At 38.5% G+C, this 16,509-nt stretch overlaps 1 protein-coding gene across 2 annotated transcripts in view; it reads right to left on the bottom strand.

The window, feature by feature from the left end:
- FILIP1 (filamin A interacting protein 1) overlaps positions 1-1,502 on the bottom strand; it is a 106,511-nt gene extending 105,009 nt beyond the window's left edge. For both annotated transcript variants that reach the window (XM_084262068.1, XM_084262069.1), the window contains exon 1: positions 1,412-1,502. The gene's annotated coding sequence lies outside the window, so the exon portion shown is untranslated. The remainder of the gene's footprint in view (positions 1-1,411) is intronic.
- Positions 1,503-16,509: the final 15,007 nt, after the last annotated feature.

Here is a 16,509-nt window from a genome sequence, read left to right as displayed (position 1 = left end):
TAGATTTGGGATACCGTAGCACTGTTGTAATTCCACAGCAATTATTATTACATTAAATCACAGCCACCAAAAAGTACTCCTATTTTGTGTTTCACGGACAGTTACATTCTCGGCCACCAAGTCAAAGCTGCTTCACAGTATTTTAATTTCATCCAATCTGTAAGCATGACACTGCTAAGATGTGGTACTGATGTAATTTGTACAGTATGCAGAGGTGAAACTAGAATTATTTAGCTAAAGCAAGTCCTTCTCCTCTTCCCAAGGCAGTCACAGAGTCCACAGACTAAGTGTCAAACAGCACAGTCAGTCAGCACAGGCTTAGTCAGTCCATTCCTTCTTCAGGACAAATATTTTTCATCTGAGACAATTCTACATAAATGTGTGAACTGGGTTTTTGCACGGGTTAAGCGCATTCTTTAAATCTTTGCTTCGTAACTGAATTCATATCGCACATGAATTCATCATCAAGATGTCTTTTAAAAATTCCTGCATATTAGCTTTCTTTTGTTTGGAGAAAATGGATTTAAAAGATGGGGGGGGGGGGGGGGGGGGGATTAATTCTTTAGTTGACCAAACAGCTTTTGTCAATTCAGACAAAGCAAATCATACCAAGCAATTCCTTCCTTAAATTACTTGACCCTTATGGGACCACAGGATACACACTGCCAACAGACAAACAGCCCTTCTACTTTCAGAGTAGAACATCTCAGAACTGGTTTCTCCTTTATTTTGCTAAAAGAAAGAAACACTTCAACAGCAATGACCCAGCTCAAGCACACAGGTCACAATAAACAGGAGGTCAGTCTTTAGAATAGTTGCATTATACAGCTAATCAATTGAGTAGAGATGAATATTCGTTCTGTGCAAACAAGCACGAGAGGAAGAGCCAAGAGCTGTTGTCACAAGGGCAGTACGAAAGGCACCAGGTGTGCCCCTGTGCTAAAAGTTACAAAAACCCAAAAAGTACAGATGCACCAGGTCACAAAACAACCAGTAAATTCAGTTACTGAATGGCTATTTCCTCTTACTTATCACACAGGCTGCCACTGCTTTTAATAGCTGCTAGACTATCACTGGTAAGGGGTGATATGTATTCTATTCTTAAATGTTGGCTTGTCTTCTGTCAGCATGTAAGCAGATGTAAGCAGGATACATGTCAAAATCTAAACAATTTTCTCATATAATTACTAGCCACTTGATTATGCTCATTCTAAGAGCCACAAAAGTTATTTCAGCAAAGTTTTTGTGTGATGCAAACGTAAAAAACAACCCCCTACAATTTCAATCGCAGCTTTCATCTACTGACATTTCCAAATTGTGCAGAAGACTGTTCGTAGAAAGAGACAACAGTCACTAGAAAAGAAAATCACTCTTTGTAAAAAAAGAATTGGAGTGGTTAGCTCAGTCTTACCTGTCAGCAACACGAACCTGGGAATATATCCTTTACACCGCAAGATCGCAGTAGCTCGTCCCACAGTACTACCACAGGAGTAGCCTGATCCAGCCCAGGAGAATACAAAAGAGAGAAACTTTTCCCACTTTTCTAGGTCTACCAGGAGCTGAAGTAATGAGGGAAACGGGGCAGAGAACAGAAGACCGGAGCTGCTTCTCACAGAAATCCCAGGCAGGAGAAGTAGGAGGTATACTCTGTCTGTGTCTCACCCACACTTTTGTTTAAAAGTTTTTTCAACTGTTGCTAGGTGGTGTTAGGCTTTGGCAGTTTAGTTCTCAGATTGTATTTCCCCTCTTCTGGTCTCTTCACACAGTGTTACAGCAATGACTTTGTTGAGCTCAGCTCTCTTGTGCTATATTTAACCAGTGTTCTCAGCAAGTCAAGCCTGTCAACAGCTGAGAAGTTTGGAGCAGGCTTTGCAGAGTTCCTCAGCTGCTGAATTATCAGTGGATGTAGCACTGTACAGCCCAGCTACTACATTCACTGAAAGATTGTGGGGAAACTGTCAAATCCTTTTAAGGGCTTCCAGTGACTTCACGGGAGTAATTACTATTTAAAGCAGTAAGTACAAGATGTGTGTTTAGGCATATATTTTAGACTGCTAGAGAAAGAATACTTGTGTTCTCAGCAGATGAGTTCAATTATTTATACAGTGAGGATTTTCCTAGGACAAGTAGGAAGTTTATAATTTGAAAGGTATGCACTTCACTTGAGGAAAAATTACACGTGGGGAGAACTTTTTGCAGCATAATTTTTTACAGAGTTTAAATATATTAAGATGACACGGAGAAATTAATGAAAGGCTGAGGCTGAAAAGTTTGCAGTGTGATATTTATTCCAGAGACAACTTTTTTCCTCCAGGCTAAGAGCTTCCTATAGTAATTCCTACTCTATCTCTAACTCTTACTGAAGAAGAAAAGGAAAACCACACAAACCCTGACTTGTTTGATACGGGTATTAGGAACTTAATACTCCAGGGCTGTGTACATTCTGATGCATCCACACTTGTTTCTGGATCTAATTACTCTTCCTAATTGAAAACTGTCTCTTAATCAACAGACCAGCAGTAATATTGGACAGCTTTTCAGCCTACAAACCACCTCAATATCAAGATTCTCCAAAGATGTTGCAGATACCAGACTCTAGAGTGAAATTCTACCACTTCATAGCAGAACAGGCTCTGTAGATGTCTCCAGCAAGGAAAATTCCTAACCCAAACAACCCTGTTCTCATATGAGCCTCCTAAGGAATGCTTTTCCCTAAGTGGCAATTTACTGTACTCACCTAAGATTAAACAAAGAGGAAGGAAAGTAAGAAAAAAGTGTAGAAAAAAAGTAGAAGGATGCAAAAAAATATGCTTGCCAATATTAATACATCAAGACACCCCAGCCTCCCAGAGCAAAAGGAGAAGATGCAAGCAAATCATAAGAAAGACACTGGGTGTAAACAGTAGCACGGGCAGTGAAAAGGTATGATGCTCTTTGTGGCAATTTCAACATGCAGGAACCTAATAATCCACAGCTATATGAGATGCCAGGGGGTGCTCTAACCCTGTCTCTGGAATGACTTCTGCTTGATCTGTGCTGTTTTCTAAACAAGAAGGGAACATTGAAAAAATACTTTAATTCCCAAGGAGCTTATAAGGAGAAAATTAGAGTAAATATTATGTATTATGTCAAGTAACTGGCATCTAGACACAGTTAGATGACAGATTTATAAATGCTTCAAATGCTTCCATCAAGTAAAATGTATTTTATTTTGGAGGCCAAGTAATAATAACTAATTTAATGTTGTCTATTTCAATATTTGCTTTGTACAGAATAGCTAGGATGTATAAAAATAGAAACATTTCTATTTTACAGAAACGGCTATTTGGAAGATTATTGTAGTAACAGATAATGTATTGGCACGAAGTTTGGTGTTACATACTTATGCTTTGAAGTGGGTTATATGTATCCACATTCTAAAAAGAATCTAATTTTGAGGTACTCCAATCAGATGAGTAACATTTGGACTATTCTGGCCTTAACTTCTTGCTCAAAGTCCAATATTAATAGTACTTTATCCATTCAACTACAATAAATCAGGCAAAAAAAAACCCTAATTAACTTGACTCATAAATCTCAGAGAAACCAAATGATTCCCAACATTTCTCTCCCATTAGTTAGTGGCACATTCACTGAGTGGAAAACAATACAACTTCTTAGGAGGCAATCTTTGCTGCCAGCCCTTGTGGGTGGGTTTCAATAGCGACCTGCTGATGCAAGTCTGCTTATTCTCATACTCTTGAAAACTTGCTCCCTAGTTATGCACCATAGATATTAATCCTGTAACACAGTGGGAATTTCAGCAAAAATTTTGAGGGAAAATAGAAGATTTTGCAAGTGAATCAAAGAAAAACTTCTACCATGGGGAAGAAGTCTGCATTACTGGAATTGTAAAACTTCTAACTTTGTGGAGTATGAAAATGGTTCATGGAAATGAATGATGGAAAAAAATATGGAAAAAAATTTAGATATGTTGTGGAGACTGGGAAATATGAAGAGAAAAAACAACAACAGAAGAAGCTTTTTAGTTTGGCATTCTACGTTAGGTCCTAGTGTGAACAGACAGCATGATCTTAAGTCTTAGTGACATCATACAATTAAGTCTCAAAAGTGACTTTCCTGCAATTTCTGGTAATTATAGTATCTCTTAATTAAGCAACCAGGATACTACTGTTCAAAGTAAATACTTCTAAAAAAAATTTAGTGGAAGCCAAATCTCTCAACATTATTTCAATCAAAACAGCAAAGGTGAGAGTCGGCAACAGAACATGGATAAAATATGGCTCTAGAGAGTGAAAAAGAGCAGGAGTAGAGCCTGCTGCCATTTTTTGAAGTAATTCTAGTCACAAATACAGAAGAGGGAATGTCATTATCCACACTATCATATTTCTCTGTACTTACTTTACTAAAAACTGGAAGAAAAAAATGTAGGATCTGAGTTGTTTTAGAGAAATTCAAGGCTCAAAGCAGAAATTGCTGGCAGAAAATCCATAGGTTTTTAGAGATGATCAAGGTTGTCTGACCTTACTAGTCCTCTTGATCTTAAATTGTGTGTCCGTAAATAAGCTTTTGCTAGAACATGCATGATAGTATTACTAGATAATTTTTATCTCAACTGTCCATCAATGCAGTACCTCATTTTCTTAAGCCATAGTAGCATCCAGAGATACAGTCTTCTGTCTTTGTACTTTTCAAATATTTTACATCATAATTAACTGGACTAGAACTGGACTATTAACTGGACTTACACTAGAAGGAAATCTATCTAGATTGGCTTAGATTTTTTTAACTGTATGTCCTGAGGAGCTCTACAATGTTTATAACTGTGTGAGCAACCACTGTCAGTTCTTCATTAAAGTGCTCCTTCAAATGCTGTGAAATAAGTCGCCAGTATTTTAGTTTCTAAAAAACCACTTTTTTATTTGCTTGAATGGTAGTGAACCATAGTCTTCTGACAGACTGCTTCCATAAAGCTTATTGCTCACTTCCTTAAAAGCTTTATTGTTTTAGATTGCACTACTGCCTTATGCTTTGCTTTGGCTAACAGTGTAACTTGTGCTGCTTTGCAGTACGTTGGAAGGTCTGGGGTCAGGGGGCTTTGATCATGTTTTGGGTGCACCTACTAAAACCTCTATTTTCAGAGGGCTAGGTTAGTTGTTTCTGTTGGTTTTGGGTTTTTTTCTTTTTTTTCCAGATACTGTTGTCACTTTATAAAAGCTGATGCTGCTTTTTGGATCCCAGATTTGTTCTAACTACAGGTCAAGCACATGATTTTTTAGAACCAAAGGTAAAAAAAAAAGCCATCCACATTTCTGCCACTTTACTTATGGATTTAGTTGAGTTACCTTTTTTGTAATCTTGCCAAATTAATGAATCTAAAAAAAAACCCTTTGTGACATTCCACAATCCAAATATTTCTCCCTTTATTTGCATATGTTTTGCAGATGTCAAAAAAAATCTCATTTTTGCTAGTGGCAAATATGTCAAATGTATTAAAAGAAAAATAAAATCAGATCCTTGCCACAGCCACAAACCCCCAGGAATGCTTACTGGAGTTTTATAGTCTTTCCTGTAACAGTTTTGCTTGCTTTATCAGTGAGATAAAAAAGTGTGCCTTTCTTTTTGATGCTTCATATGCTGTCTTGATCTATATTCTGTCTTGAAAATGTATTTTTGGCTTTTTAAAAAAAATATCTTAATGAAAGAAACACATTGAAGGTCATGGCTATTTTGGTTATTTAAAATTTCATATTCCTCTGGTTTTCCAACAAAAATAGTGTCATTTCATAAGCCTTCTCCAAATGAAGTGAGGTGCCAGTCAAAGATGAGTTGAGCCAGTCAGATACATAGCCACATCAAGGGAGTCAGTTGCCCCATCAGACTTAGATGGGCACAACAGAGTCTCTGAAAAAAGACAGAAAATACAGTGATACATTTAGAAATGTATTTGGACACTTTTGAATCTGAAACTCCACAACCTGTCTCTGACTTACAGTTGGGACATATGGAGACAGCCTGAAAGACAAACCTGGAGGAGAGTGTCAACTCAGACCTCTGGAAACAGAGCTAATCATCATTATTTTCTTCCCGGCCACACCCCAGGAGTGGTATGCAACTTGCTTAGAGACTATGATAAAAATGAGTTGAACATGGGTTAATTGCTTTTAAGGCCAGAATAAACTATTTTCATAATCTAATACAGCCTCCTACACAGGAAAGGATGTAGAATTTCTTCATGCTAAACAGCAAGTTGCAGTGAATTGAAGCACATCTAGAAAGATTATATAAATCAAATATGGACAATTTGCCACTTAAATGTATAATGCTGTCCAGTGATTAATTACACTTATTCTTTCAAGAAAACTAAAACTTTGCAATTTAGTTCCATTTCAGCTATGCCCATGGATGGCTAGTTAGTGGCCTTCAACCTCTCCATTTCTTCAATTCTGAAAATGTTCTGGAGGAGAATAACAACCCTGCAGAAAAAATGTAACCCTATGGGAGCTAGCTGTTCTTTTCCTGGCTTTTGTGGCCTCCTCAGAAATAGTGTAGAGATGTCCTCATCCCACAGAGTGGAAACAATTCTACGCCACTTTTCCCTATGTAGGTAATTAAAAATCATAATCAAGTCAGTTCAGAGCCTTCTCTTTTAGGGACTAAATGCAGTGAACTTCTTGCTGTCCCTTAGCAGATATTTGTGTAGTTTGAAAGAATCGACTCAAACTACCTACAGCTGTTAAAAAATAATAAAGCAAATAAGCAAGCATTCTACTTTAATCCTGTGACATTAGACTATCCATCAGATAAATATGGATAGAGAGAAAAACTGAACAGTATTCTGACGTTTAAGTATTTCCTTGAAAGAACAGCCAGGAATAATCCCATGCTGAGATGTGCCACTGAAGGGAAATGCTCCTGTATTTTCTCAAGATTTTTGTGCACACACTTCAACACTGAAGGGACTCCAAAAGAACTGCTACAGATTTTAGTAACTTAATTCAAATATCATGTTCCATTTAACATTAGTATGAATTGTACTTTTATAAAGATCCATCTAAAGGAAAAAACACTCGTAACAGAACATGAAGATGTCAGCTGCAGGTGGGTAATTATCAGTAGTTCATGAGAAGAGTAATATAAACACCTGTGTGTAATGAAAGAAACACAAACTTCACTTACACTCCATGGAATAAAATCAAACCAAACATTCTTCGCCTTGTAGGTCAGCTTAATTGTGATCAACCCACTTAGCACCCCAATCTTTTCTGAAAATCTCACAAGCTGTGAACCAGAAAGCTCTACCTTAATTGCAGTCAGTAGATCTACATCTATTTTATAGCAGTGGAGGGTCTGGCCATTTATCTTGAAGGCAGCTTTGATTCTTTCTGCCGCCTTGGCTTCATTAGTCCATCAGCTTGCAGAAAAAGCTGAATTGTCAAATAGATGCAATTCCGTTATTGCAATTATGTAACTGTGCAGATACCAACAGAACTTGGTAAGATCCCTCTGCTTTACCAAAACTCTCCCCTCCATAAAAATGAGCCATCTTCAAACAAAAAGCAGCAGTCTGGGGTGAAAGATAGCAGTCTTCGTTAACTGGGAATATTACACAATAACTGTGGACCAGAATTAATAGAGTAATTTCTTCAAACAAAACAGTTCATCTGAATGTATTATGAGAGCTGTAACACCCAAGGGCTAGATCACCACGGTCAGCATCTCTACCCCTGAAAGCAGTGTCGTGAACTTTTGGATGCCCACAGGAGATGAAGTTCTCCTTTTGACATCTCCAAGAACACAGTGCCACCTATCTATATGTTAGGGTTAATTCATGGTGGGCGGTAGGAGGGGATGGGGAGACGGGGCTATATTCCTCGCATCCAGTTCAGCACCATCCATTGCTCCTTCGATGGGTTTCTTGTGAGCTGGGGGGAAGCTTCTTCCGTGGCACATCCCAGGCTGCCATTACATTTCCCATAAGAAACTGATTTCTGTCATCAGTAATTGCATCATGTGACCTTTACATGTTTCATTTTGAGTTCTGACTTGTTATACCTTACTTTGCTTAAGACATTGTAAACTAAGACACATATTATCAATACTCCTGCAGATTTTGTTGACAGATCCCTAAACTGATCATTAAATCATCTGTGGACCTGTAGAACTTGAACTGCTGAGGGGAAATGAGTGGCTAAAATATGTATAAGCATCCTGATAGCTTTAAAATAGGTACCTGCCTGGAGTTGTCTATCTAGGAAAAGGTAGTCTGAAAGGAGCAATCTTTCCTAATTTTGTCTCCCTGGAAGCCTTAGGACAAGATCCTCTGAAGATGAGCCAAAAAATGTACACAAGATGTAAATAACAGTCCAGCTAACATTTTCATGAAGAACTGTCTCCAGTCCAATGACCAAACTGTACACATACAACTCTCAAAGACAGATGTAGCATTTGCAAGAATATTTTGTATGCACTAAGCAGAACATGAGGGAAGGGATAAGAGATTTAGTTTCAGGTACAAACCTATGCTTATAGGGCACTCTGCAAGGGACCAGAAGCAGTGTTTTGAAATTCAAGCCTATAATCTCCATTAAGTGTCAAAGACATATAAATATGGGCCAAGACCAATTGTGTGAGGCCAAACAAGGTCAAGTGCTGGGTCCTGCACTTGGGTCAGAACCCCATGCAACACTACAGATGTAAGGAAAGCTGCCCAGAGGAAAAGGACCTGGGGGGTGCTGGTTAACAGCTGGATGAATATGAGACAGCAGTGTGCCCAGGTGGCCAAAAAAGGCCAATGGCATCCTGGCCTGTGTTAGAAAAAATGTGGCCAGCAGGATCAGGGAAGGGATTGTGTCACTGCATGCAGCACTGGTGAGGCTGCACCTCCAGTACTGTGTTCAGTTTTGGATCCCTCACTACAAGAACATTGAGGTCCTGGACCACAAGGACAAGAGGAAATAGACTCAAGTTGTGCCAGGGGAGGTTTAGATTGGCTATTATGGAACATTTGTTCACCAAAAGGGTAGTCAAGCATTGGAACAGGCTACCCAGGGAAGTTGTTGAGTCACAATCCCTGGAGGTACTTAAAAGACAGGTAGATGTGGTGCTTAGGGACATGGTTTAGTGGTGGAATTTGCAATGCTAGGTTAGCAGTTGATGTTTCTAAAAGTCTTTTCCAACCTAAACAATTCTATGATATAAACATAAAATATGCAAAATAGTTTACTTTTGTTAGACTCCTCAGCAAACTATAGGCTCTGTTCCCTAGATATCTCTGAACATTTGACATAATTTAGTTTGTGGTTTTACTTTCACAAGTGTGGGGAAGAGGAATTTGATGAAGCACTTTTTTCTACTTCTTATTATTTAAGAATTGGGTGAACAATAATGAAAATTGGTGTTATTATTAAATTGGTGTTCCATTCACTTGCATGAAGAGACATTGCTTGCCACTGATAATAAAAAATAAAAACAGTCTTTCAAAATGCCTTGGTTTTAAGCAGTCATGTTTAGAACAGTTCTCTAAGCACAGAGTTTACTGGGGTGTTAAGAGACGCTCGGTTTGCCTTTTTCATTGACTGTTGAAAGGGTAAGAGAATTTAGATAACAAAATTTTAACATTAATGAGTGAGGATGAAAATAAGAAATTAGACCCAAAAAAAGTTTTATCGTTTTAGGGCCAGTTATGCCCCAATTTTTCCATATTAGATTATAAACTTTCTGTGTATTTTGGCACTAGAACAAAATAACTACTTTTTTTTTTCCTCTAACAGCAGGAGGATTCATATTTTTCAAATATATCTGTTGGAAAACATCCTCCGTAAAAAAAACCCAAATGCTACTCCTTTTATTACCAGAAAGCTAGCAGTTGGAATAACAGAAAAAGAGTTTAAACTCTAACATGTTTGTACTAAACATAAAATCTGCCACCTTCACAATGACTACAAAGCACCATGCTAGAGCATCACCCATCAGAGAATTTAATACTGAAATAGGAAAAGGAGACCTGTATGTCCCTGGTATGTGACTGCGTTAACCTGTATGCTCATGGTGCTAAAGTGCAAACTGGCAACTATATTTTCTTCCATATGTATTGACTATGAAATAGTTTAGAAAATTCATTGGAACCAAAGCCTATGATGAATAATAATCTCACTACAGACTGATGTCCAATACTTGTCTACTAACACAAATTGCTGGGATGAAAACCCCTCCAAGTTAGAAAGAAACTACTTCAAGGTTCCTATCTGTTCTTGTGAATAACAATGCATTTTTTTAGAGAAACCAAAATAGTGATGGGAGGCGAGATGGAAAACTCTAGGCAACAGGGAATTGTGTCACTGCACAGTGTATAAACCAAGAGAGGGGATACACAGAGGAAACTGAACCCGTGGTAGCAAGAGCACTGCACAATGCGCAGTGAAAGGGAGACAAAACATAAAAAGTATCTTAAACTTCTGCATCCACTAAAACTAGTGGCTTTCAGGGTATAAGGAATTTCAGCAGAATGTGTCAAACAAACAAACAGTTGCCACTGATAGCCATGGAGATTTTCTTCTTTGTTTTTCATTACCTGGATAATTTAAGCTGATCTATACTCAGGTAATTCTTTTAGTACTTGAAATTAAAACAGCACAAAGACTGCTGAGCAGAGAAGCCACAGCTAGTACTGGTTAAAGAAATTTTTAAAGAAATTATACCATCTACTTCATTAGGCCACCTTTCTCATTAGAAACTAACAATATTGTTACTTTATATTTGCAATGTCATCTTTTATAAAGGTGTCACAGAATCAGACAAATTTAAATTGGGAAGGACCTCTGGAGGTCATCTCATCCAATCCTTCTGCTCAAGCAAGGTGACCTAGAGCAAGCTGCCCAAGACCAGACAGCTTCTGAATATCTTCAAAGATGAAGCCAACACATAAAATGAAAAGCACACCAGAGCAGATTTCATAACATCTGAGTTAGCTGGCAAACAATCTGAGCTGGTTGTTTATGCTCCTGGGGTTATGTTTATCCTGGGTTGCATCAAACACAGCATAACCAGCTGCTCAAGAGAGGTGATTATCTGTATTTAGCATTGGTCCAGCCTCAACTTGAGTACTGTGTGCAGTTCTGGGCTCCACCATTGAAGAAGGATGTGAAGGTCCTTGAATGTGTCCAGAGGATGGCAATAAAGCTGGTGAAAGGGCTAGAAGGAAAGTCCTATGAGGAGCAGCTAAGGACATTGATCTTGTCTGGTTTGGAGAAAAAAAGAGTCTGAGGGGCAACCTCATTGCCCTCTACAGCTTCCTGAGGAGGAGAAGCAGTGAGGGAGGTGCTGGAACTGGTGCTGATCACTTCTCCCTGGTATCCAGTGACATGACATATGGGAATGTTTCAAAGCTACACCAGGGGACATTTAGACTGGACATTAGGAAGTGTTTCTGTACTGGGAGAGTGGTTGAACACTGGACCAGGCTTGCTAGAGAGGTGGTCAATTCCCCAAGCCTGACAGTGTTCAGAGGCATTTGGACAATGCCCTTAATAACATGCTTTAACTTTTGGTCATCCCTGCAGTGGTCAGGCAGTTGGACCAGATGATCATAGGACCCTTCATACTGAAATAGTCCAGTCCTGTTCTATTCTATTCTATTTGATTCAACTCGATTCTATGTGATACTAAGGAAAGATGTGATTCAATTAATATTCAGAGCTTATGCACTTTGTGCTACTTCTGTGGCATTATCCATAGAATCTATATTAAACCTAAGATTTCTTTAACCAGAAACAGATCCCTTTTTTGGCAAATATTACTCTCACATTCTTCCTTTTACAGAAGGCAGGAGGCCAAGATTTTTAAGTGTTTTGTGCTTCCATCCCACATATACACCTTTAAAAACTGAAGCTTCCTTTACTTTGTCATGTTTTTCCCACAACTCTTTCGTATTAAGCAGATTTTCTTGCTCCCTCAGTTCTAAGTAAATCCTTTTAGAAACTCAAAAAGACACCCATGAATCTCAAATTATTCTTCTATATTTCCATTAAGAGGATGCCCTCCATATCATCCACTAAGTGCTTCTGCATTGCTTGCTTTTTAGTCATGCATCTGTGATAGGTTGAGATATTAAAAATTTCCAGAAAATAACAAATCTCCAGCGCACCAACACTACGACTCTTCTAGGGACAGTATACCCTTCTGAAAACAAGTAATAGATAAACAGCCAGTACTGTCCACCAGACCATAGTGACAGATCTGGGATTTAACTCAAACAGAACTGCAAAACATGACCATTTTAAGTTAAAAACAAGACAAATCAAAAAACATTGCAAAACAAGTAAAATAAATAATTCTCAACAGAGGGTAACGACATACTGAAGCAGAACCTGAGCACTTGAGAAAAGATTAATTCTGCTGTAGCTGAAGGATGTGGCTGGTTTGTCACATACAGCTGTAGTGCTCTGTAAGACAAAGAAACTAAAAGAATTGCTAGCTAGTCAGGAAGGAGGCAAATCTGATGAAGAGCTCTGTAACCTTCACCTTGAATATTAGTAAGAACTGTGCCTTCTCTATCAAGCAATAAGCTGAGAAATCTCAGATAAAAAGCTCCTCAGAAACAGCTAAACACATCATCAAACCAGGAAAGGGAAGAAAATAGAAAAACATCCTATTGCAGAAACCTGTGAAGTGGTGGAATGGGCAGTTAGTGCACAGAATATATTGTAGTAGAGTGTCAAAGTTTCAGTCTAAGAACCTAACTAGACATAAATGAGTGTTTTATGTAATCAGTTTGGCTTACACTTCCAGCTTTCAGACACTGTTAAATGTAAGCCTCTCCAAATCCAAGAATAATAAAGACTCTTTAGTAGGAATATGAGTTTCAAGCCTTTACCTGCACTGAAGTTTATTTCCACCATTCATGACAAAGAGGCGCCATCATATAGAGCAAGAGATGGGCACCAAGATAGACCTTCAGCTGCAAACATGGAGATTTGATTTATTTGAGATGTATATATTTATAGGACAATATATAAAGACATAAGCCAATTTGGCTCCAAACATCTAAATGAACTTCAACAATCAGTAAAGCAAAAGACATTCTCATGGATTATTGTAACATCAGAAGTATGATGAGAAAAAAAAATAAAACAGTAAGGGATTTTAAGTAGTTTTCTGTATCTGTAATTGAGCCAGTTAACTATTAAACTGAAGTAGAAAGTAGCTTATTATGAACACAGATTTCTGTGAACACTCTGGGTTCACTCAGGCCTGACAGAAAGACTTTAATTCAAGATGTTGAAACCCATATGAAGAGAACATTAATTTCTAAAAGGCAAAAGCATTGTATGAATGTTGGGACTTCAAAGCATTTTCTTTTTGGAAAGGAGCAACAGAGTGGAATGGGCAGCCTATCAGTAAAGGTGATGTGCAGGCAGTGTGTGTACTTTTCATCTGTTTCCACACGTCAGCGTTTTACACTTTGACACTCACAGGATCAGCCTCCTCCCTGTGTTCAAACTGAAAAAGGGAATGTTTTTTGCAATCTTTCAGGGAACATGGAAAAAACGGACAGCACCAACATAGAGACTGTGACTGGAGCTGTATCTTCACATCAGCACATCACAGGCCTTTCACACCCTGAGAAGACCTCAAACTGATGGGACAAAGCAAACTTGGACAAACTTTGTACTTAATTGTAGTTGATAATCTATTTGTGACACTACTGGGCAATCAAACTACTGATCTCAAATCATCAGGGAGAGCTGTAACTGAGGTGGCTGTAGAACCAGAGCTACACACGAGGAGTTATTAGGATGGTAAGAGAGCATACAGCTTGCTTACTATCCATTCTTCCTCCTGAATCTAAGGGATTTACTAGTAGTTGAGAGTAGTAGACTCAGAGAAAGGCAAAGGATGGCCAGGGTTTGAAGTTGCAAGTAGCACCTGACTTCACCAAAGGAGAGAGCCTCCACTGTTCTGGAAAGGACACAGGCAGGACTAGTCACCCTCAAGAAAACCCCAGTGCAAAAGGGGCTCACTTCCCAGAGAAGAGCAGTATCTCCTTACTCCACCTCTTTCTCCATCTGAAACAGTAAAACCTTTACAGAGGCACTGTGGGAAGAAGTCCTTTCACTCTTGTCTTTGGATCATGGACAGAATCAGGAAGGTTTTTAGTGAATACCCTCTGTCTGCTTATTGCATACCCTTTTATTCTTTCCCAGATTTTTTTTCCTGGATACATTACAAGAATGAATGGAAAAATAGGTTACTCCAAAAATACTAAGACCCGTGCTTTTGAGAGATTCCACAAAGAACAAAAATCTAGTCCAAACATATATGAGTCATATAAACTTTAAAGCCATTTATAGAACTGAATATGAACATCTCTCTGTTCTTTTATGTAAATATTTCTGACATCCCAGATCTCACCTCAGGTTTCTTCAATGACAAAGTAAGTACAAGAGAAGGCAGCAGAATATTTTTTCCATGTTTTCAATAACTGTCCAACTTTATTACCTTCACAAATTAGAATTTTATAGATTCTATGAAATTTCCTCCTTGTTACAGCAGAACAAACACACCCTTAGCAAAGTCTATTTATAATGAACAATTTCAGAAGCACAGGCAATAGATTTTTTTGTTTTCTGTAGTTTGAATAAGAAAAAAAATAGTTGAATTAAAGGATATAAAAGAAAAAGAAGCACTGAAATGTTTTTCTGAAAGATCACTAATGACCAAACCCTCCCAAATTCCTCTTCTTTGACTTCACCACAATCATGAAATTAATTCCCCTGGAATGTAAACAGGTTTGTCTTCTCTTCAGCTACCAACAAAATTAAGTCAGCCTTCACCTGACCTTTGCAAAAATGGAATCACAAGGATGTACATTCCCCTGCACTGCCCATAGTTTCTAAAGCTTCTCATTATTTTCATGATACCTCCCAGCAAAACAGAAATGCACCGTTCGTTAGAAGCTCAGCATGGCAGTTCCCCAAATAACCTTTGTTAATTGTCTAGCTTCACCAGTTTAACAAACTACATTGCAGCGTTTCAGTGTATTATAATCAGAAAATATTACTCAAACTCTATCCCACAGCTCTGAGACTAATTCAGGGTGATAATAGTGGTTACACAGAAACACATAATTTTATTACTGGTCAGAAGAAGAAATCCCACAATTGTTCTGCATAGAAGTAGAGAGGCTGTGAGAAATCTGATCCATGAAGAGGATCAGAGAATAACAGAATCACAGAATCGTAGAATCGTAAAACAATTTGGATTGGAAGGGACCTTTAAAGGTCATCTAGTCCAACCCCCTGCAATGAGCAGGGACATCTTCAACTAGATCAGGTTGCTCAGAGCCCTGTCCAGCCTGGGCTTCAATGTTTCCAGAGATGGGGCATCTACCACCTCTCCAGGCAACCTGTTCCAGTGTTTCACCACCCTCATTGTAAAAAATGTCTTCCTTATATATAAATTAAATCTACCTTTCTTCAGTTTATAGACATGAGCCCCTGTCCTATCACTACATGTCCTTGTGAATAGTCCCTCCCCATCCTTCCTGTAGGCCCCTTCAGGGACTGGAAGGCCGCTGTAAGGTGTCAGGGAGCCTTTTCTTCTCTAGGTTGAACAAGCCCAACTGTCTCTGCTTTTCTTCACAGAAGTGGTGCTCCAGCCCTCTCATCATCTTTGCAGCCCTCTTCTGCACTCACTCTAACAGGTCCATGTCTTCCCTGAAGACACTTCAAACGAGATAGATATTCCAGTCTAACTTCAGGGGAGATTTTGGTACTTTGTGTGTGAGCCACTGAACTTTACACTAAATGGAAGAAAAACACAACCATGATGATCTTGAAATCATTGTGCATTATATGGCAAGTAGGAAGATGTCAATAAATTGCCACTAAAAGCTTGCCCCAAATTATTCATTTGGTACCAAACCCCTGTTGATTTAAATGAGTTTTTGCATCTCAAACCTGAGGTATTTCTAGGGGAAGGAAGAGCAAAAAGGGGCAGAAGGCTCTTTTTCCCACATTCTGATTTAAGCAGCAAGAGAAAGAGCATATCATCACTATATTATGATATCCATACCACGGATCATCTATATGATGCTCAGGTTGCAACTCAGCTTCACTAATATAGAAATCTGTAGGGCTCATGATTGCTTTTAAGCTCGTTGCCCAGTCTCCTTGTGCTGTTGGGAGAAACAAGCATTTCTGAAGTGTAGTTCCTCTTTTACTAATACTGTCAGTGAAATCACTCCCTATAAGTGTTCATTTCTCCCCACCAATTCTAAGACACTGAAGTTAAATCAGAGATCCCTGATGTCTAAAACTAGATGACACGATTCTCACCCTTACCATCTTAAGTCTTGCTTTGATATCCCAAGTATTTGCTTGGACCCCTGTAAACAAAACAGTATTTCCTTCACAGACCTGAAGTTTTCATTTAAGCATCTATTTTAAACAGTTAATTTTCATTTCTCCATGTCTGTTAAATTAAGCAGCCTGATGCTTTCCATTTTTT

The sequence above is a fragment of the Gallinula chloropus genome (assembly GCF_964237585.1).
Source record: "Gallinula chloropus genome assembly, chromosome: 3".
NCBI lineage: Eukaryota > Metazoa > Chordata > Aves > Gruiformes > Rallidae > Gallinula > Gallinula chloropus.
This window is presented reverse-complemented; position numbering and strand designations above follow the sequence as displayed.